Here is a 24,149-nt window from a genome sequence, read left to right as displayed (position 1 = left end):
AGTCGAGTCAGAAAGCAGTGTGCAGTTGTTGCTGATCTGTATGAACCTGTTAAACATAAAACGAATTCTAAAAATGTAAGGTTGTTTTGTTTCAGGAATTTCAACCCAGAAGCTTAAGTTCTATGAGTACGAAAGGTTGTTACTGAGCTCTTCAGGGGATTCAACCATCCTTCTGTCCCAGTATATGTTTAAACAGAACCTTTCCGTCCTCAACTGTGAACTCCTTATTCAAAACCGTTTTTGGTTTTGTTTGTCTACGTCTCACGTGTGTCTACGTTTGTCTACATCTCTGTGTGATCACTTGATGGTACGGGACGGAACCCGAAAGAACGGAAGGTATTGTGTACTGCTGAATTCTGCATCTTGCCGTTTAGGTTGAATTGTCATTGTGTGCTAAACCAGAAGAGGGAGCTACTTCACAAATTTCCAACAGTTTTAAACGTAACGATGTCTCTTAACTCTCGTGGATCTTTTCTCTTTGGGTGAGGGGGAGGGTGGAAGACTGAATCAAGAAACTTTTTGTGATGCCTTTTTTTTGGTCACTCAGTTCATAGTTTGTTGATTTCTATGGATTTTCCTCGTAGACTTGCAGATATATATATATATATTTTTTTTCTTGTTGTTTCATTTCCTTCAATTTTCAACTATCACTTCAGTGTTCATCTTCAGATGTTGTGTTTGTAGAGCTCCATAAAACCTTTGGTTTTATATCATGATATCAAGATAATCACTTGATATCGTGATTACAATTTCTTACATTTAATGTGCTGAATTCTTTCTAAACATAGGTTTCCTGACTAGGATGCTGTGAATGTTTGCAGGGTTTTCTGCGGCATGCAGAATGAACTTGGTGGTCCAGTGAGATGGATGAGGCATACAGGGCATTGTACTAGGGTCTTTCTTTTTTTTTATTTCTGTGTTGAGGGCATTTCTTCTGTTTGTCTCAGTAAGAAGGTAGTATTTTGAAAACAGCAGTTGTAACTAACATAGCAGAACAAATGCATGCTAGCATGTACTTTCTCTTTTTTTTTTTTTAATTTTTTCCCCCAAATTTTATTTTAAACTGCAGAGGAATTTGGTCTAGTGAGTATATATGCCATTGCTGAGCTATAAAGGACTATTGAAGTTTGCTGACGACGCCAAGCTCGGTGATGCAGTCGACATGGTGCAAGGAGGGGATGCCATTCAGAGGGACCTCAGCGGGCTTGAAAGGTAGACCTGGGTGAACCTAGTGAGGTTCAGCATAACAAAATGCAAGGTTTTGCACTTGGGCCAGAGGATATACATACAGACTGGAAGGAGCAGTCCTTGAGAGCAGCCCTGTGGAGAAGGACCTGGGGGTCTTGATAGATGAAAAACTTAACATGAGCCAGCAGTGTGCCCTTGCGGCTCGGAAGGCAAATGGGATCCTGGGCTCCATCAAAAGAGGGGTGGCCAGTAGGGACAGGGAGGTGATTTTTCCCCTCTACTCTGCTCTTGTGAGGCCCCATCTGGAGTACTGCGTCCAGGTCTGGAGCCCCCAGTACAAGAAAGACAGGGAGCTGTTGGAGAGGGTCCAGAGGAGGGCCACGAAGATGATCAGAGAACTGGAGCACTTCTCCTAGGAAGACAGGCTGAGGGAGCTGGGCTGAGGTGCTGGAACAGGCTGCCCAGAGAGGTTGTGGATGCCCTGTCCCTGGAGGTGTTCAAAGCCAGATTGGATGGGGCCCTGGGCAGGATGGTCTGGTATTGAATGGCGAGGTTGGTGGCCCTGCATTTGGCAGGGGGGTTGGAGATTCATGATCCTTGAGGTCCCTTCTGACCCTGGCCATTCTGTGATTCCGTGATGTACCAGGAAAAAAACATTGTAGCATGCATTTACAGTGCTGGTTAGAAAGGAGACCAGACTTTTCCAGTCATTCTGAAGTGCGTGACTTGCCTAAGTCCCAGTATTTGTTGGCTGGTGAAGCTCTAGGTTGATGCATGCTGCAGTGCCAAATCTTGTTGAAGCTATTGCACCTCCAGGGGCACCTCCAGGTGCTGTGACTTCATTTCTTAAGGTACTACTGAGAAAGAGATGAGTCTTCTTCCAACTGAATGCTGTGTTCCCCGTGTTGAAAAGCAAAGGAGGATGCTCTTAGTATTTTGAAACTTGTCTTTGTTTTGCATCAGGAATAGGGGATACAGCATTGAGCTGCATATTGCTTTGTGCACAATCACCTTGATTAATATCATGGCAGTTTCGAGATGGCACTGGGGCCTTCTTCTGCTAGAGATGAATACAGGATAGTAAAAGTCCTCATAATGCCACTGAGGGGTGAGAATGAAGTATTTCTTTTGTTATTGCATTCAGTAGCATTCTGCTGTTGACTAACTTGAGGTTTGCTTTTAGAAAATCTTCAAGTATGGCTGCCTTCATGGTGAGTCCCACCGGATTCCATTCAAACCTGTGTGTGCTGTTGTCATGTGCCCTCAGGTTACATATGCAGACTGCTCTGCCACAGTGTTTAGACATCAGATTAAGTATTAGTGTACAGCATTCTAAAATCAAGTGTACCAAAATGAAAAATTCCTTTGCTTATTTTTAGCTGTGCTGTAAAATACTTTTTTTTTTTTTGCATGCACACACATTAGCAAATGCACACACAATGCACACTTTTTTCTTATGTTCATGCAAGATTTATACAAAAATCAAAATACAAAAAGAGAAGGTTAGATTAGATGAGTGAACGTGGGTTTGTCCTTTTCTTTCTCCAGGAGTTTTTAGAATAAATGGTATTTATTTAAAACAGTCTTAACATGTCTATAATAGATCAAATATTAAATATTTAACTATATGGAAAAAAATTGACCTGTTTCTGTTTTCTTAAAACTGACAACTTATTTATGTGTCTTTAGGTTGTTCATAAAACACAGTTTTGTTTCAGAACACATATATTCCCCAGATGTGTTGGCTATGTTCATTTATAAGCACATTTTATAGAGGCTCATGTCACAGTGAATAGCATTGACAGTTGTGATGATTACAGGAATATGTAAAGCGTTAACCTCGTAAATCTTTCTCCACCTATTGTGTTAGGCAATTTTAAGTTAATATTCAGAAGTACGATGCAAAAGACAGTTCCATTATTTTAGTTGGAACCATTTTGATATTACAGTTAAAGACCATGTATTCAATTTAGAAACAATTAAGTCTAGAAACTAACGGGGTCCAGTGACTTGAGGTTTTACTTACAGAGAAGGCATGTGTCATTCAGAAGAGGCTTGTACCGTTATTTAGCACGTTTTCATTGTCAGTGATGTGCCTCTCCATTTCGAAGATCTATCTTAAGTAATTACTGTATTTAATAGAATCTTCTCAGAACCCTGAAGCTGAAATTATCCACAATTTCTTTGTCAGGTACAAAGTATAGTAATCTTCATTCTCTTTGTATCCAGAATAATTTCTTCTCTTTTCACTAGATTCAAATAGCTTCATCTTTAAAGATGCATGTCTAATAGTAGAAGTGTTACTCTTACAAGACTTAATGGTTTCTTAGTAGGTCTGTCTTACTGAGTAACCTTCTAGATCTTTGGAAGCTCTAACATCAAGGCTATTTCTGTTGATCAGGTGACTCTTAGTTTAGAAGGTTCTCTGATAAGCTCTCACATTAACATTATAAACTCTGCTTTGAAATTGAGTGCTTGCTCTGGAAATACTCTGTGGTTTGGATTTTGTTCAAAAGAAGCCTAGCATTCACTGAGTTGCTCAAGTACATTCAGAGGAGAGCAGGAATCTGGTGAAGGGATTAGAATACAAGGTGATGAGTGTGGTAGGATGTGAGGCAACAGCCTCAGGTTATGCTCTGGACATTAGGAAGAATTTCTTTGCATTAAGTGTGGTTAGGCGTTGGAATGGGCTGCCCAGGGAAGAGCTGGAGTCGTGGTCCTGGAGGTATTTAAGGGATGTATTGACTTGATGCTTAAGGACATGGTTTAGTGGTGGCTTTGTTAGTGTGAGGTGATGGTTGGACTTGATGATCTTAGGGGTCTTTTGCACTCTACGTAATTCTATGATTCTAACTTGGAGACCTTCATAATAACATGCAAAGTAGGTATTATCAGTTCTAAATGATTCTATGATTCTAAATACTTATGAGCTCACATTTTAAGCTTTAGTCTTATTTTTCATGGATTTAAGGGTTGAAAAGTTAAAAGCATGATTTATTTATTTATTTATTTGAAGAAAACTTGAGACTTCCAGATAGACAGAAAGTTCATTTCTTAGGCTTGATAGGATATTATTTTCATTTATGCTGTCTGCTCCATTCTGAGCCAGGAGAGTACAGCTGTATTTTACTTTGGCTGTTTTTTTCTGTATTTAATAGAGGTTTTGATCCCACTTGCCCTAATGGAACACCCACCTTTTCTATTATAAATGGGAGCTATTTAGTCCATGGACAGACTAGCTGTGCATTGCTGTGTATTCTTCACAACTATGCCAGTGTCTTAGCAACTTTGTGACATTATTTTGCTTTTTGATTTCCCCTTCTTCCTAAGCTCCTCAACAGTAATTAACAATCTCACTAAAGAAGTAATACCTTGTTGATGTCTTTTTTTGGACATAGCAACTGTGCAATGGATTTTATTTTCATTTTAAAATTCTGTAATATTAACTTGGTATTTAAGATTTCTAATCTGATGATTTTAGAGGCATAATTGTTCAGTGACAGTTCCAAAATACTGAAGTTTGTTGAAAACTCCCTCCCTTTTCCTGACTGTGCCAGAGCACAAGATGTAGTAGTAGGGAAAAAGGAAAATGTATATTTGGGGACAAAGAAACTGACCTCAAAGTTTGATTTCTTGTTTCAGCCATGAGACAAATCAACCTCTGCCAAAGAACATCTCCAGCAGCAGCAAGAGGCTGTGTGTGTCTCCTACATGTATGCATGTCTCTGTAGCAGCTTGTGACCTATATTGCCTGTCAGATGTCTGTCCTCAATACTCTTATGGCAGAAATCACTTCCTTTTACTCTGTGCTCACAGTGTACCATAGCAATGACCTTGCTGACTGGGGCTAGGCAATACTGGCTTTGACAGCTCTGTCACAAACAGATAGCAAATATGACAATTGTGTATATCCTCTCTTAAAACCTTGAAAGAAAGCATGTATTGAAACGTTGAAATTCAAAGGTGGAACAAATAAAAGAAGATGGTAAAAACAAGCTTTCAGTGACATTATTGTGTTTCTGCTATTTCTGTAGGTGCCCTCCTGCATTTGACTCAGGTTTTATGTGGCTCTGTTTTACTTCTTGTATATGCACTGTGAGAACAATTAGAATGCTCTTCTTTGACAGACACAGCCATGTGTTCTTTCTTTGGTAAGAAGAGTTAAATGTGTAACCATCCATGTAGGCTCCTTTTTCTGGAAACACATACTTACCTATGTTAATGTAACATTTTAGTTGAGATGATGGCACAAGTCAAGAAATTCAGAGATACAGTTCCCACAGCAACCATAATTCAACCTCATTGCTGGGAAAGCACAAAAGCCCACACCAAACACCATACAGAATGCTGCCTGTATGCAAGTGTGTGAAATACAGTTGCTAGGAGAGCCATAAATTTGACTATCTAGAGGTTGTTTTTTTTTTTTTGGGGGGGGGGATTCGCATTTTGTAGCTATAATTCTTTGTATTTTATGGAAACAATGCAGTAGTGACAAACTGAGGAAAAGAGGACAGTTTGAATAGTGTATATTTTTGCTTTCTTGTAATGTATAGCAATAGATTATATTACTATATCTGCTTTTGTGTGTGTGTGTGTAGAGTTTTCCTTTATTTCAAAGTGAATAATACTGAATATGAAATATAATCTTACTTGCTTCCTTATTGATTCTATTCTTTTCTCTTTATCTAGCCCTATTCCTGAACTGTTGCAAATGAATCTTATTCCTTTGCCTACCAGGGATTAAAAAAAAAAAAAAAAAAGCCCAATATTTATTCAGAGACAGTCATGCATCTTGTCACTCAAGCACATCCATACTGTAAGATCCCACTATAAAATATCTCAAAGCATATGGAATGTATTTCTTTTCAGTATTTATTAGGACTTTGTTTGTCAGCTGAATCTGCCAATTTCTTGATTTGGTCCCATTAAACATTTCAGTATTAGCAGTTAGTGAAGAGGTGGAAGCATCCTTGCTTTGAAATTAGAAATACGGTACGTACTGGACACGGAAATGATTTGTTAAAAAATATTTGCATGATTTCCAGAAGTTGTCTGCCTGAAATATAACTCTGGGATATGTGATATGTGTATGACTTGAATCTTTTGAATCTGGCCAATTGAGACAGACTTTGATGCTTAAAGATTGTTGTATCAAGTTTTATTGTCACTGGGGTCGAATATTGTATCTGTAGGTTGGATTGAACATTCATGATTTTTATTATTTTTTTAAATCAAACACATCCCCTTTGATTGAGGCGTATGCTAATGCCTCCTAATTTATTTATGAAATCCATCCTAATAGAACTGTATCCCATCAATCATTAAAAAAACATAGGAAGTTACACAAGATAAGGGAGGTTAATGATAAGATTTCTTCTTCAGTAAACTACCAAAAGATTAATTTGGACTTAATTTAGTTTCTACTAGAGTGAATTTTTTCAGCTCTCCATCAAGTCTTAGCCTCCAATATGAGCTCTTTTATGGACAGTCTGGGCAGAGCTGAAAGACTGATAGGATGTGAAAATGTTCTCCTTGGGAAATCCTTGGATTCTGCCCTTCCCAGATAGTTAGGCAATCTGCTATAGGAAACCTGTTCTGACAGTGCCCGTTATCTCTGCTAGGCAGAGACCTACAGGGACTGTCACAGTGTACCTCAAAGCCAGGGTGAGGGGGATTCACTCTGCAGCCCGCCGCCTTCCCAAAGCTTTTATTGTTCTGTTTCATTTTGCTTAAAAGCTACTTAGGAACTGCAGGGATTTTATACAAGCACACGTACAAAAGTATAAAATTATTAGTTTATATGAAATGCAGGTTTTCTTGTGTGAGAGTTTATGTACTGAAGTTGGAACTCGACCTGAAAATTAAAAAGCAGAACATTCACAATGGCTCAGTAATTTCTTTACAGCTAAATGCAGAAAGATTAGTTAAATTCTGGCTACTGTGTGATCAAGAGTTGGTGTAGTCTCTCCACGGGGTCTTTACTGTTTCTGAAATGAAGAAGGGGATTGGGAATTGAGAATCATAGGCGTTCTTCAAGGGAAAGGCAGAATACTGGAATTTGAATTGAATTCTAGGTAAAGTTTTGATATATGAGGCTGAATGTGCTGGTAAAGCAAAAACTCCATCAGCAAAGTGAATACCTGTGATACACAATCTGTGTGAGCATAAGCTTGCATCAGAATTCTGACCGTTATTTCTTCCTTCAGTGTAATGTTTTGGGGGCTTTTTCAAAGTGTGAATAGTTACAAGGTTAGCTTTATTTTCTTATGTTTATCTGCTTACACCTAATAACTGAACTGAATACATAGGAGTAAAATGTCAGTGGAAACTAAGAACTGTGATTAGAGATATTGGCAAACAGCAAAGCATCCCACTTGAAGTTGAGCTGTTGCTAGTAAATAGGCATGGGATCTAGAAAGCACTAAGTTTGCATTAGTTTCATTACAAGCAGATTAATAATGGAATTGCTGGATGATTTGGTGTGGTGATAAATTGTTATTTTATGCAACAAATTGCTCTGCTTTTAGGTCTAAGGAAGTGCAGTGCACTGTAGATACTGCCAGAGATCGTCAGTGATCTCAAGGATCTCGTTTTGTTTAGGCAGGATGGGGATCCTCTCAATACAAGTCTACTAATGCATATGTTTTTCCTCGAGTGTGTTATTTCCTCTGTGTGCACGTAGCCCCAGAGATGTGGATTTCCTAATGGAACGGAGGACTTTGATGAGAGTGGATGGCCGTGTCACCTCTGTGTTCTCAGTGGAGAAGAAAATCTTCCGCAGTGGGATTAAAGCCATCTGCTTGCGTCATGGGCTGTTAGGTGTGAGATACAATTTGACTTCTATTTCTTAGTTGCCGTTAGGAAATGATTTTTGGTTGCTGTTGGTTTGGTGTACGCCGTGTTCCATCTGTTAGGGATTTTTGTCATTTCTCAGTATTTGAAAATACGTATTAATGTCAACTACAATTAGCTGGAAAGAATTAATGGAAAGTTTTTGCAAATTTTCAGTTCAGTTGTGGAGAATTTAGAGTATTTTATGGTTTATCTAGTCATTATGATGTCATGCTGTCAAAATTACCAAAAAGATGTTTGAGTTACGCTTGTTAAACTGATAGAACTTTTACAGAGAAGTTGATAGTGCTCTGTTACTGAAGCAAGCACTCCCTTTTGCAGGATCATGTTTCCTGCTTTGACCAGCTCCTGACCATCGAGGCTAATAATAATAAGGTTTTAGGTTTGTCTCAGACTGATTTTTCCCAGAAGATTCTAGTTGAACCTGCCTAGGTGGTTTTGAGAATAAGCCATAGAAGAAAAAATACTGCAATCCTTTTGCCCATTAAAAAAGAAGTAAATTTGTCGACCTTTCATTTGGAAAGTTTTCATTTTTGCATGTTTTGAATCAGGTGCTTAATTTAACAAGGTACCTATATTAAGGAGTGTTTTTCTCTATAACTTTGTTCAGTTGACCAAACCTTTGAAAAACTGCAGTTCGGATTTTCTCATTTTGCTACAGCTCGGTATGTGTCTTCTCAGGGCAGTACTTGAACCAATGTTTTTCTGAGTTCTGGTCTGATTTGGATGAGAGGTGTTTCTGGTACTGATGTCCTGCAGATACTGTATGGTGCTGGAGCTTTCTCTCTGCTGTGAAGGAGGAAGCTCTGTCTGTTCTGATGCAGAGCAAGAGTGGCTGTCAAGAGAAAAGAATACTGGGGGCGAAGGAATGGACTGGCACTGTGGAGCTTAGGTGAAAAGAAAATCAAAACTCCGAGGATGTGGAGGAGGCATGTAGCACCAGTTATGGCATTAAGTGAGCTACGTCTATCTTGTGTGTTGAATAAAGTAACATAAAAAGTTTCAGGCCATCTCAACATGTTCAAGTGACAGAGGTACTCATACTTCGACATTTAGTTTGTCTGTTCACATTTGTAAAGCTGGTAAATAACTTCTTAATTGTGAGAATGAGGGAAAAATAGTCTACATATTAAAGAAATCAAATATTACTGCTTGGATTTAAAGGAAAATTCAGCATGAAAAAGAACATATAAAAAAAAAAAAGTTGAAATAGTCATAGGTATAATACCTTCCCACGTAGTTTCTTGCTAATGTAAAAAAATATTTTGAGTTTTGTCATCATAATTTTTTTTTCTCAGTCATCTTTAGCAACTTGGAAGCTCCATCCAAATGCACATAAACAAGTGTGTGAATACAGAAAATAAAAATGGAAAGTACTGGAGGCTTTGACTGAATGCAAATTGCTATAAAAACCAAAAGTAAATGCAAAGTATATAGTGCTCGCAGATCCATTTCAGATGTAGTACTTTCATATAATATTTTTATGTGGTATTAAAACCAGTGAAATTATTGTGAAAAACACAATAAAATTAATCATATTTAGGAGTAGAGTCATAATACTTAAAATTTAGAAAACTTGAACCCAGTTTCCATTTGTGAAAGTTCAGCTTATGTTCCAGCCTTGAGTGCTTCAGGCTCATTTCTTCTTGAATGCAAAATGGGACTGAAGTGAAATATGAATATTTGGATTTAGACAAGAGATAAAAAAAAACAAACTTCTTACAGAGTTCAGGAGGTTGACATGCCATCCTTTGCAGCTTTTCTGCCATTCCACATCCCCAGAGAAGTAGTGGATGCCCTGTCCTTGGAGGCATTCAAGGTCAGGCTGGGCCAGGCTATGATCAACCTAATAGAGCAATAGGTATCTGTGTTCGTTCATTACAGGGGAGTTGGGCTAGATGACCTTTAAAGGTTCCTTCCAAATCGAAGGGTTCTATGATAGTATGATGGTGATTCTGTGGTTCTGAGAAGCCCTATTACTAAGATATAACATAGCACATGGACTATTATGTTCTGAGGTGGCATAAACAATTAAATTAGAGTTGTTTTTTTTATTGTGTTTTGCAGTCAATTGTTAGTTTGCAGAATTCAGTAATTCTCCATAGACATCTCTGTCATTATTATGAAGTAGCAAGGTTCTATTGTAATTGACAGTGGCTGAAAATAATTAATATTTCAAAAATGCATACATAGTTATTTTCCTTTTTTTTTTCAAAAATGATTTGTATCCCAATGGGAGTCAATTTAGAACCTACCCAATGATATACTAAAACTTTCATGGACTTCATTAGGAGTAGAAACCTGGCTTTTCACATCAATTTTTGCTGATGAAGTGATAGCTGTTTTTCTATGGGGAACAGTTATAAAGTATTGCTTGAAACCATGAAATAGCTGTTGTCTTTGTTCTCCCCTTTGGCACGGGATTCAGGGATGCAGAACATAGATACCTCTCTTTTCTGAAAGTACAGAAATGTCTGTTAGATCACAGCTCTTCAGATCCTCCCAGAGACTTGCTTAGGATATATATTTTTTAATACGTGTAGTAGATGACAAGTAATAAAACCAAGGGGGTTATTTGTTGTATGTTTATGGTTGAAACTGTCACATCGTATTTTCAGACTTGTCAGTGGCCAGTCAGCTCTGCCTGAAGTCTCAGAGGTCAGGATCTGAGCACGGTGGAATGATGGCTTGTGCTGTGATTGTAGAGAAGGGCCTTAGGTTGCATTATGATGATTTAGGTTTTTCAAACAGGAAATTTGATTGCTGCATCTTGGATGACTTGTAACGTGACAAGCATGTTATGTATTTCATTATTAGGTGTGCTGATAGAAGGAGCTGGGATGTCAGAATTGTGGGATAGAACAACTGCAGTGTGGGACGTACTGGCACATTGCATCCCTTTGCCAATCTTTTCAGCTGCAGCTGATGGGAGATTTTATCTGTTTCATTTTCCTAGACCAGATGCAGTGCTCTGGCTATTGACAAAATGGCTATACATAATGTATGGAAGGAAAATCTAACTAGCAGGGGGTGGTGAGTGTGTGGCAACATTTAAGTTTGTATCCTTTAGATATTAGGAAAATAAAGTAAGAGATGTGCAGGGTTTAAGCTGGTTATCATTCTAGTTCTGTAGATACACATAGATTAGTAAACTATTTTTACAGTGTCTTGAGTAGCAAAGAACTGTAATAAACTCAACTTGTTCTACGAGTATCTTTTGATACTGCATTGATTCTTTGTTCTTACGTGTTGTTAGATATCTGTATTCCTTGACTCATTTTTTCTGAATTACATATATATTTGTACACAGTATGCCTTATTCTTCCTTATTCTTCACTCTTTTTTCATTCTTTATTTACCATGGTTAGAACTGTCTCTGTTATCCCAGGTCATTCCAAGTTTCTCTTGCTACAAGAAAGAAATTGAGGTGTTGGAGCATGTCCAAAGAAGGCAACAAAGCTGGTGAAGGATCTGGAGCACAGATCTTATGAGGAGTGGCTGGGGGAACTGGAATTATTCAGTGTGGAGGAGAGGAGCTTGGGGACCTTCTTGCTCTCTACAACTGCCTGAAAGGAGGTTGTGGTGAGGTAGGGGTCTGCCTTTTTTTCCAGACAACCAGCAATGAGAAATGAGCCTTAAGTTGTGCCAGGGGAAATTCAGTTTGGATATTAGGGAGAATTTGTTCTCGGAAAGAGTGGCAAGGCATTTGAATAGGCTGTCTAGGGAGGAGGTGGAGTCACTGTCCCTGGAGTGTTCAATGAAAGGAAGATGTGGTACTGAGTGCCATGGTGGTGATGGGTAGATGGTTGGACTTAGTGAATTGAGAGGTCTTTTCCAGCCTTAATGATTCTATAATTCTTTATTCTTCCCTGGAGGCATGTAGAGGCTGTTACCTTTTCTGGAGTCCTATATAGCAATGCTTCTATTTTGCAGCCTTCATGGTTTCCTTTCGTTATTGTAAGTCCAACTGTGGGTAGCACCCATACACAACTCCATCCAGCTGTGATGTTCTGTCAGCCTCTGAATGCAGTTGAAGGTAGAGATTATTCTCATCAGGCTCTGGTCACTGTGCTTTGCCCAGAAACAGGCTTTGTGTATGTGGAACCCCTGAGCTGAAAAGCAGCTGCAGCAACTCACTGCCCCTGTCTCTGCCAGCTGCCCCCTGTGGCTTGCACTGCTGAGGACATCTCATGCAGAAATCCAATCTAGCTGTAACTTCAATGAGCACTGCTGGGATGTTATTTAAAATTTCCCTCTCAGCGTGATACTGTGTAAATATACACAGTAGATTATATGCAAAGACTCAGGGCTTAAGTCTCCAAACATTTCTGAGTACACCGGATTTCAAGGGCAATTGTCTGCTCATTTGCTATTGTGTGTTTTTAAATGTAAGTGAAAAGCTTAGATAGATTTTTAAAATGCATTATGTTTAAAAGAAATAACACAACCTTTATCTCACATCTTTTTTCTATACTTACTGGATACCTCTGTACTGGTACTTTTGCTTTGTTTAAAAAGTAGTGTACACTCTTAAGTTAGTTTTTTTTTATTTTTGCTCTGAATAAAATAAAGTGTTTACTATTTATATTGATAGGAAAATATTTTCTTTATGGAAAACTCTAGCCATGTCTAACCTAAAGAGATCTCTAGGCCTGCTTATTTTGTACTTTCATTGTGCCTTGCCTTGGTACTGAAATGTCTAATGGAGCCATTGGCAGTTGGACAGATGAAGGAAAAAAACACAAACCAAAACAAACCAGTACGCAGTTGGTTGTTTCTTTACCTTGCTATAGAAATGAGATGATTAGGAAAAATCAGCTACCCTTGGTTCTGTGTAAAGTTTAGCTGACAGTTAGGGTACACGCAGTGAGTGACCTGTGTAGAGGCAATAGCACATCTATCTTCATAACACTTGGCATGCATTTGGTCCATCTGAGCTCCAATATTAAGATGCGAGGAAGATCGATTAAAAATTAAATTGATATTTGAAATATTAGGCTTTTTATGTAATGTTTCCATTATAGGACCTTCTGTTGGGGAAAGGTCTCTCCTGTTGCTTTGATGTGACACCACCAAGCTTCCAGACAGAGACTGAAGATAAGGAAAAAGCTGTGATTTTGACAGTGTAGTCTGACCTGTTTCATAACACAAACCATAAACTTCTACCCAGTGATGAAACATTAAATGAATAATTTGTGAGTTTTATGGAGAGGCCTATGTATGGAATAGCCTCTAAACAGCAAGTTATAGAGCAAAGCACCTTAATGAGTAAACTGTTGTTGGATTTATTGGGAATTTACTTAAGTGAAAACTGGAAAGATTTGGCTCGTTTACTTTTAAATACCTTGCTGCATGCGCATCATTTTTAGTGCATCTCATTTACTTTTAAATACCTGGGTGTATACACATCATTTTTAGTGTATTAAGATGCTTTACGGTACGTCTCTTTGATTTTATCCTTTTTTATTACACCTGCATCTGTTCACCATAATTGTACATCCTGGATACTTACCTGAGGCTGATTCAACAACCATTGCTCACATTGAGTGGCTCTCTACTCAAATGAATAATTTGCATCCATATGAAGGAGAAATCCCGTTCTATTCTTCCTTGTCAGTTAAGGATACCACACTGTTTTAAAATCTGTTATTAAAGCCTTTCTTCTGCTGATATCCACCAACTGGTAGAGAGTGTAACCAGTGGTGCCCACACTGTTTCTATCTGTGTATCGCATCTTCATGGACAGAGCCTCTCTTGCATTACAATTACTTATTCTTTGTTTTCAAATAGGAAAAAAATAAAGAAAAGCCTTTTTATGTGTTTAAAAAGGTATGCGTTGACAACTGTAGTGTGATCTTAGTATGATTTAAAATGTTTTTCCAGTAAAACTTAATAAAAATGATGTTTACTTTCATAGGGACTAGTTGGAAATTAGGAGCAAATGTAAGCATTTGCATCTAATTTTAGAATGTGTAAGGACAAGGAATGTGTAAAATAATGTTGTTTGTGAAAAGTACATGGTTTTGGAGAGACAAGCAATAGGTCATGGAGCTGCTGTTCCATCTTCTCCAAGAAAAACCCAAACAACCTTGGTGCCTTTGCCTGATAGCTCTGAACATCTGCCAAAATCATTATGCCTTTGCCAAGATCATAAAACTCTTGCTTATAGGCTGAAAACTGAATGGATCAAAGTTCTCCCAGAAATTAATGCTGATTTTACTTTTTTCTTGCTAAATGAACTTAGAAATGAGATGGAAAAGAGATTTAATTGCTGTACTCTACAGCCATTTGTGCCTGGCTTAGAGCAACTTGGTGAGGTGCGGAAGGATTCTTTTATTTTTTTTTATTTTTTTCCTCATCAGAAACACCACCTCCATTCTCACCTCTACTAGTAGCTGGTACCTCTGGTTCCAGTGGTAAGCATTAATGGAAAAATTTGAGAAGTGCCACAGAAATGCAACATCTGTCAGTTTTTATTGAAGTCTTGCAAGTCTAGCTGCTATTAAAGTCGCATGCTTTCAGACTTGCCCATATGGACCAATAGGGCATTAAGGAGGAACTGCTCTTGAAGTTCCATGTAGTAACTGCAGTGCATTAGGTATTCATCATCAGACCCCCTAAATGATTTTTTCTTTTCTTTTTTTTTAATTAATTTTTTAAAATAGAGTGTGTTTAGAGCAGCTCATCACTTTCTGTCAGATGATGGTATTGCTTCTTTAGTTTGCATTTAGATCTTACAGTTCTCTGTTTTAATTTTGGAGCTGGGAATCAAGATGTTCTTAAAATGATGCTGACTGTATCACTGGTGCAATGAAAACAGAATCATGTGCATAAGTTAGCTTTTCTAAAATGGAGAGAAAAGCCCTATGCAAGTTCGGAATGTTCACATTGCTGTTTCTCAAGTATGTTGAAAGGAGAAACTTTACTAACCTTTTTTTTTTTTTTATACTTCGGTCTAGCTACTTTATGTTTCTACTCAGAAACCAATGAATAAATCATAAGTGTTACATGGGTGTTAATCTAACTAGATTCTCAAGGAAGAATAAGTAGAGCAGCTGTTATTTTTACAGCTGTAGCTCATAATTTGAGTGCTTTCCATTTAGCTAAGTATTCAAATGATGTCTATTTAAATATAGTTGCAAGATTTAGACTTGTGGTAAGCGTATTGATACAATACATCAAGTCTCTTTGCTTTTTCCTGAAGCTCTAATTTTATATCCAAAATTAGCTTTTAAATTAGTTTAAAATTAGCTTGTACCATGATCCCTTTGGAGAAGGTTCATCTCTTCAAAGATGTTTCTTCAGTGCCTAACTCCATCGTCAAGTTGAAGCTGTTAATTCTCCTTCAAAATAACTTCTAAACTCCAGCTCACGTGCAGGTCTCTGGTCCAGAACCATTGAATTCTGAAGCTCTTTGTCCAGAGTTGAATCTGTAAATGGTAAATTGTTGGCTTCATAGGAACTAGAGAAAGTCTAAGTAAGTTATTCTCCAGTAGAAGTGAAGGATACAGTTAGAGAGGCAGCATGCTTGTTTTGCATTAGAAAATGGTTGTATTGGTCACTTATTTCTTATATGGAACAAAAATGTTAGCATTTTGCCCATACTTTTTTGTTTCATGACTTAGATGGTGACCCTGCAAATTGATTCCTCTCAAGAGGCAGTTATGAATGAAAATGAGATAAACTACGAGTCACGTATGGTAACTAACTACTGGGTTTTTCAGATTATTCATGTATAAAATATTGTTATTAATTTTTTCTAAAGTGAAATAGCCTCACCTTCTGGCTCTGTCTTCCTCAGGTACTGCATTTCTGGTAGTACACTTAAACATTCAGAGGAACTATTAGTAACTCTTCATGGTAGAGATGCAATGTTTGTGTGTTTGAACAAAAAAAAAAACAAAAACAAAAACAAAAACAAAAAAACAGGCTTTGAAACAATTACAGCAAACTTTTAAAAACTTATTATTTCTTTTATATACATATATATATATATATATATATATATACATGCTTAAGTCAAAGGAAAGAGACAATTCAATACCTCAGAGGTGCAGTATGCAGTATCATGGCCTGGCAGGTTGTGACACTGGAGAGGTTTTAATTTGGCAGCTGGTGGCACTAGGACTATGATTCTGTTATTTCTCAAAGGCTGGGAGCTATAAATAAAATTAGATTTACTTGTTAACATGCTACTGAAATAAATTCAAGTATTCTTTTTAATTAGGTTATTTGGTGCTCCTCTGTTCAACTGTATACATCATTTAAATATAATCAGTAATTCTTCAGTCTGTAGGAACTCTTTATCTAATCAAAATGAAATATTATCCTGATTGCTTTTGAAAGAGTGAGGATGTAGAGCTGAGAAGAGAGAAGGCCATAATATTTCCAATGGCTTCTAGTAACAGGTAGCACAAGCAATTTGTTGATGAGTAATGCCCTAAATAAGCATATTTATGCCCAATTAGTTAAGAACTGTGTATCACTGTTGGTGAAGGGAGGCACTGTGATTGAGTTCAGAGGGTTGGCATTGTGCTCTGGATACCTTTGAAGACATTTTTATGCTGGGCTGTGGGGTGCAGCCCCAAGGACTCTGCTGAATTTTTGTCTGGGATTCTTGTGGTGTAACACTGTGACGTATGTGTTGAGGGCTCTCCATGAGGGCACCCATCTAATTGATTTTCCTTCTCCTTTCCTGCTCTAGTTTGTGCTTGCAACAAAAGACCCTTTGTGTCCTGGCCCTTGTGGGTCTCCTTTAAGGGCACATACATGCACTGCTGGAAGTGCTAAATGTTTCCTATTGAGGTCTGAAAAAATGCTATCATAGGCACTAAGAGCCTTATAGTTTTTACACATCAATACCTGTAAAACATGACTTTCCAACCTTTTGGCTTGCCTGGGCTGCACTGAGTGAAGAGGAATTGTCTCGGGCTACATACATGTGTGTTGGTCCAAAAGTAATGCCTCCTATTTATTTCAGTGGAAACAACAGATAAAAAGAGCACAATAACACTAGTTGGTAGAGCAAATTCTCAGCTACAAAACACTTTCAACATAGTCACCTCCATTAGCTGTGCATTTTTGCCAACAGTGAACAAGAGCCTGCATCCCATGCTCTTAAACATTTGCACCACCATCACCAGACTGTTGCCACTGCTGAAGGGCACCACGCACAGCCTCACTGTGCTCACATCCACTGCTTGGTCTCCATAAACATTCAGCAAGCATCAGTGAATGTCAATGGGTACCATTTTTTCTGCATGGGGGAATTCAGTGAGACATCTTTGCTTCATCTGCACTTCTGTGTCAGACACCATTTTGTCAATGCCCTCCTCTGCTGCCATCTGTCACATGGCAACAAAATGTAATGGAATACTGGTGGGAAGGTTCACCCTGTACTGCCATACCACCAACATCTGCTTCTGGTGTTGTGGGCCAACATAATAAAAGGAGGAGGCATTATTTTCAGAGCAGCCCTTGTAAAATGCACAATATCATTAATATATCAGTAAAATATATATATATATATATATTTTTTTTCTTAAAACATTAACGAAAAGTGAGGAAAAAAACAAAAAAGTAGTGGGATATTTGACCTTGTTTTTGAGAAACAAATGTATCCGTGCAGTTCAGTGGCAGTGGTTGCAGTTCTCAGCGAGGTCTCAAGGTGTTCATCAGAGATTTTTGATTTTCCCGTACTTCATCCTTGACCACTGTCCACAAAGGAGCGTGCTGCTAAAAAGCAATGGCATGAATAAGGTGTGACTGTGAAACGAGGGATATTTCTCTCTTGTAAGAGAGTGCTTACGAGAATGTGGTAGAGAGCCATCACCAGATTTCTAGTTGAGTATCTGACGAGGCATGCCAGGCTGCGGGTTGGATTGCCTGCGGGTAAAGGGTAATGGATGAGAAAAATGAAGCTTGTCGAGAATGTGCCACAAATAGGATCTACAGGTGCTTCAAAAAAACAAAAAACAAAAAATAAAAAAACAAAAAAAAAAACAGTCTCTTTGGCACCAAATTTTTTTTTTTACTGATTTATTTATTTTAAAAGTAAAAACCTTTAAAAATGATTTCCCTTAAAACTAACAAGAGATATGAAAAGCTCCTATTAGTCTGTTGTTTTGGTGTGATCTTTAGGATATGGTTCTCATTATTCCACAAAGCGCCTTGGCAGTTTACAGGACTGTAAAGTCCCTTGGTGCCTCGGGGACCCATCTGCCTGGTGGAAGCTGGGGCTCACAGGGTGCCCCTGGTGTGAGCTTCTGCAGTGAACGTTCTGTAGACAAGCGTGGCTAGAGGGTTGATTCCCTTTTGTTTTGCTCTTAAGGGGAAAAGGTCTGTTTTTAACCAGTTTTTTATGTAGGTTTCCCTGGGGCTGTTATTGACAGCTGCCTTGGAGCTTATATACTGTTGATAGAAGCAGAAATTTCACCTTTGAGTCACTAAGTTAGTTTAAATATTTGGAAGAAGACGTTTTCACTACTACTGTCCACGTTTGTTCAGATTACCTCACAAAAACTATATATTTATTTGTTTTTATTCATTGAATCCGATGTGACTTTCAAAATATAAATATTTACTTAAGAAACTAAAAATGTAGCAATATCTATTACAGTATCAAAAAACATACCCAGTTTAGTGATTTAGAAAAATACAAAATAACTTTTATGTTTCTAAACCTAAAATAGACTTTGTAGCGAGAATGGTTCTTCTAAGCCATTGCATATATACGTCTTTCCTTGAAGGTAAACAAAAATAGATATATTTAACTCAGTATTTCTGATTTCTTAATCTTATGTTCTCAAATTTATAAAGTAGTTGAGAAATTTAATTTTCTTTATATAGATTTGAACAATAATCGGGAGAATACCAGGTCAATACCATGCTCAATAGACAAGTTATGATTTCATTAATATTTATAAGTTAATACTGCACTCAAGAAGAAATACCTTCATCATTGGACTGTGGGAAGAGTAAGTAACTAAATTGGAAACGTTAATTTTAGCAAGAAACTGTCAAGCAAAAGGAACAGTGCTATCAGCTGTGCTGCTCTGTTGGAGATGGTGTGAAACAACTGGTGGGACTGTTCTGGGGCAGGGATGGGCCTGCCTTATGGCTCACGTTCCATGAGAACTGACAAGTGATTCTGTAGGTAAGTTCTTATAAATGTGATATTTTAAAACTAAATTATTGAGTTCAGTAAAGCAATTAGATCGTGGCATCTGTAAGAAGTTAAAAAGATCATTTTAGGCAATCTTCTTGGGTTCTGTGTTTTCTTTAAGTACGCTTTATGAGTTCTCAGTGGAGAAAAAAAAAAACAACAGAGCAAAACCATTCCCTTTAAACACAGTAAAAACAGCTTTCCTCCCTAAAATGCTTTTGCTTGTCTTTCCTTGCATAAAGAATGCTTTTTATGTTCTCCAGTTACAGACAACTGCATAAGTGTTAGAATCAAACTCCCTTTCTCCTGCAACATTGCACTCCCAGGGGAGAGTGTAAGAGAACAAATATGGCCTGGCACAGCAGAGGCTCCAGGAAGGGGCTGTAGAGAGGATCTGCACATGCCCTGTTGATGAGGATAGAACCATCTCTATAGATGAAAGGAGTAATGCATTCCTCCTGCTTCCCCCATTCTTTCTGTCTGGAGCTCCGGCTTGCTTGCTTGCTTGTCCTTTACAGCACTGCTACAGGGTGAGCAGCAATTCAACAGGGTAAAATTATCAGTGCTGATGAGCAGTTAAAGCCTACTGTCAACATATTTCTTCAGACTTGCCTTGATTGATGAGACAATTGGTGCATCTCTGATTGTAATTTGCAGAGAGTAACAAACTCGGAACTCTGTTTCAAAATGGCTTGCTCATACAGATGGAGATGTAATTGGAGCAAGTAAATTATGTGTCACATCCCTCAAGAATATTTCTGTGAAGGATATATCTAGTTTTAGGTGTGGAGAGTCAGTAAAACAGTGCTTACAAGAGAAATTCTATGCCATACTTCAGTTGTGTAGTACTCTGGTTATTTGTCTTACTGGTTTAATCACAGAAGTATCGCTGTGAAGGGACTTCAGCATTATGTACTCTAGCCTCCCACTTTAAGCATGCTGTGTTTATGCAGAAGCTTTTCCTGTACAGATCAAGACAAAAAAGACAACTGGGCCTTCTCTTGTCTCTCACTGGGTCTGCCTGTCACCCAGAGATTCTTTGGACTTCCTTTTGCAGCTGGCATGCCTATAGCTCCCTATGTGTTGCCCAAAATGTCCCCCCCTAGCTCTGACATCAGGTGAGCACTGGCCTCCCCCATTTTGCCTCCAAGCTCCTGAGCAGTGCTTTTATACTCTTTCTTTTGTTGCCTCTCCATGTTTTCATCTCCCATTTAAAAATTTTGTTCAGCTATGCTGTTTACAGCAGACTGAGCTGTAATGCCTGTGCTATCTAAACTAGTTTGCTTGTCTCCGCAGAGCATTGCACTGTGAGTAGAATGTGCCTTAATCTGATCTCCTGCATAATGGAGACCAATTTGTTATCTGTATACATCTTCTATCTGATTTCCTTTTCTCAATTTGTGCTGTGGAACTGATCTCAACCTCTTGCTGTCAGTTTTCCAGTTATGATTATCATCTGGCTGTGTTTCCTGTGAAATTACTACTTTTCTTGTGGGGCTGCTGACAGGTTGGAGCTGACAGGCTGTTGCGTGCGGACTGCATATTTATTTGTCAGAGTGGAAAGCCATATTTATGTTTTAAGCTTTACTTGGCATAAATGACTGGACTGAAATTTTGTTCTAATGAGTTTAAGAGAAATTAATGACAGATTTACAGTAATTCTGTATGGTGCTAGTGTGAAGGGTTCTGGTCTATCACAGCAATCTCTAGGCACTAAGAAAATATAAGAGCTTCAAGTCATGATGGAACTGTACAGATTATAAGTGTTTGAGCATTCCCTTCTTTCACTCTCCTTCTCAGAAGTGCCCTAGAGGCCTCTTGAAGACATCCAAAACCACCACAGGCTGTAGGAAACTGCTCCTTCACACCCGGAGCACCTCCTTCTGCCCTGACCATGCTGCCTACAGGACTGCTTCTATGTTTCTTACTGCTCTCTCCCACCTGCTGCTGCCCAGCTTTTTCCTCTTTCTTCAGTCTGCTCTCAAAGAAGCACACCTGGACTCACTCATGGCTCAGCTCAGGCAGCAGCAGGTCCCTTTGGACACAGCTGTGATCTGACATGAGACAGCTGCTGCGCCCCAATACCAAAACCTGGACACGTAAGTGCAGTACAGAAACATAGCTAATCTGTAACATATTCCATGGAAAAACAAAAAGTTGTTTCATAATTGCTGGTGGGTGATGGATGGTCCCTTCAATTAAGTGACTGATGAAAACTCACGTGCTAGCAAGAATGAATGAGAGAGTTGTATCTGCCCAGAGTGGAAAGTGGAAAAGTGCTGGAAGCTGATTGAGCGTGTCAGCCTTCTGCCCTGCTCTATCTTGTTTACTCTGTTAGAAATTGTGTCGTGTGTTCAGAAGGTCAGGATAAGTCACCTTGGGCCTTGCTATGGATCCCAGAATTAATGAAATTCATTGGGCATTATCCTTCCATTCATCTGCATAGAATCGAAAGAATAACTGTGCTAAGTAAAAAGCAGCACTGAAAGGATATGAAATTGCCATAATTCCCACCGTCTCACAGCTTTTTGGGAAACTCTGCAGGTGAATGCCTTCTGCTCTTGTATGCAGATAACAGGTCTTAGAAATGTCAAGTCTAGCTTGTTTCTGAAAGCATTTGTTCAGGATTCTCTGATATATTTTTTAAAGCTGTTACATAGACTTAGTTTATTTTTCAATCTCTGGGAAGAAAGAAGGAATTCACATTGCTGTGAATGTTGCAGTGAAGAACTTCAGTGACTGCAAGCACTGACTTCATTGGCAGAGGAATGAAGACTATTGCGTATGAGAGAGCCTGGTGTCTTCAGAAGGTTACAGACACAAAAGTAAGATGGACATGACAGTACTGCATAGAGAGCATCAATTAAAATGAAATTGGGAGTTGTTAATACATCTTTCTTTCTTGAAAAGAGGGTCATGCAAGGTGTTTTCTGGGGGCATAATAGACCACTCTGTCTCTCATCAGCAAAGTTTGCCAATTACCCTATCTTTAACCTTCCTTTTATTATGGAAAATTAATTAGAAGTTTCTGGAGAGGAAATGGGGACTAAAAGGGGTCTTTATTTTTTTATGGCCTATTTAGCTTTAAAAGCATAAATCAAAGTATTTTTCTAATATTTATAATGGAATCTGTCCTCCCATTCTCCTGTCTGAGTGATTACAAAACAAAAGCCCAGACTGCGAGGCTTCAGCCTGTTTAATGGAACAAACAGCAGCTATGTATTTACTGTGCCAGTTGAAACAGAAGCATAAAGAATTTAACCAAGGCAACGTGAAATGTTTTGAGTCGTGAAAAAATCTTTTTAAAACAAAAAAGTTGGTATTCACTATATTTGAAAGCTGGTAACAGTGTAGAATAGGGAAAGCTAATGTGATAGCATCTAGCTTCACTTATAGTGTTGAGAAAAATGAAGCAGTCTGCTGACGGTAAGACATACAAGAAGTACAGTTCCAATTTAAATATTATGAGATCATTTTAGGTAGCTGAAATTGGTTACTAATTTATTTCCTTTCATAAATGTATTTGACCGTGTTTGGACAGATTTAAAAAACCATGAGCAGCATTGTTCCAGCCTTATAAAACTGCACAGGTAGGAATTGTACCTCCCTCACAGCTTGAGTCCTTGCTGCGTGGTGGTGTATCACAGATTGATAACCGCAGAGCAGATGGAGAACAGAACGCCTGGACAGCTATTTTATGAGAAGATCAGGAATTACGACTTTATAATCTTCCTTCTTGCTATATTGGAAAAAAGCCATGTTTACTGCTTTTACAGTAGGCATTAGCATAGCAAATTATGCTATCAGCCATAATGAGTAGTGCTAGGCGGAGAGGAGGTGAATAGTGAGATTGGGAAAGATGAGCTTGAACCAGAAGAGCAGAGAATCCTGATTGGAAATAAATGTTCCTTATGCAGTCTGTGCACTGAAACATTGCTATTTAATGGTGAGTCAAAGCTGAAAAGAACCAAAACCATTTCTTACTGTATATACTTTTAACCAGCACATGCCAACAAAGTGAGGCAGTTGTCATGCATATTTGGTATGTTCTTGTGCCTTGCAGGGTACATGGATGGGGAACATTAGGAGAGAATGTTTTCCACAGAAAGGCTTTCTAACATGAAGTGCTTCTCTTCCCTCCCTCCTTTCCCTCCATTTCCTTTTTTCTTTTTTTTTAATTTGACTCCAGGAAGCTGAAGTGATTCCACATTCCAATTTGTATACTTGTGGAACCTAGATGCAGTGTTTGTGTTGAGTCAAATGCATGTTAATTTTTGTTTATGTGAGCTTTTATGATAATTTCTGCAGTTTGTAATTCAAGTCCTCTACATCCTCATCTACTTTCTTATCACTGAGTCTGTTTTTCTCTTCCCCTTCTCCTTTCTCCTGCAACTCCCCACAGCTCTTCTTGTTTACGAGTCCAATACCATAATGGTTTAAAAAATGGCACTGTTGATAGTGTCTCCATAGTTTCTAGTGTAGAAAAAGGAAATGGTTCAGGGAAGTATTTATTAATGAACTCTGCTTTTGATGCATGGTTTTGATGCAATGTTGTATCAGTATGTACATATAAAACAACTGCAGTATAATGCTTTAAGTTTTACAGTAGTCATAAAAGAGAACTTAAGGCAAAGGTAGTAGTCTCTCATCTCACATAAGCTGCAAAGTAAAAGAGAGCACTGGGGACTTCCTATATAGCTATTGATTTTGTTCTGTATTAGCAGAGGGGTTTTTCATCTTGTTAAATAACAGTGGCACACATCTTTCTGGTTTGTTCGCTGACATTTTGACCAAGATCTTTCAATATTGAGTAGATCACCCCAGTAACATCTTTCAATTAAGGCTTCTTGCAGATCATCACAACTATCTGTTGCCATTCTACTGCCTCAACCTATAGGCTACAGTGGGGAAAATGACTTCTGGAAAATATCTTATCCCTAGTGTT

General features: G+C 38.3%; 1 protein-coding gene across 3 annotated transcripts in view; it reads left to right on the top strand.

Annotated features, from left to right (window-relative positions):
• Nucleotides 1–24,149, top strand: part of PPP2R2C (protein phosphatase 2 regulatory subunit Bgamma) — a 173,557-nt gene that overhangs the window by 6,204 nt on the left and 143,204 nt on the right. The window lies entirely within an intron of this gene.

The sequence above is a fragment of the Phasianus colchicus genome, chromosome 4 (genome assembly GCF_987193195.1).
Source record: "Phasianus colchicus chromosome 4, bPhaCol1.hap1.1, whole genome shotgun sequence".
NCBI lineage: Eukaryota > Metazoa > Chordata > Aves > Galliformes > Phasianidae > Phasianus > Phasianus colchicus.
Note: the sequence above shows the minus strand (reverse complement) of the source record. Positions and strands in the feature narration are given on the sequence as shown.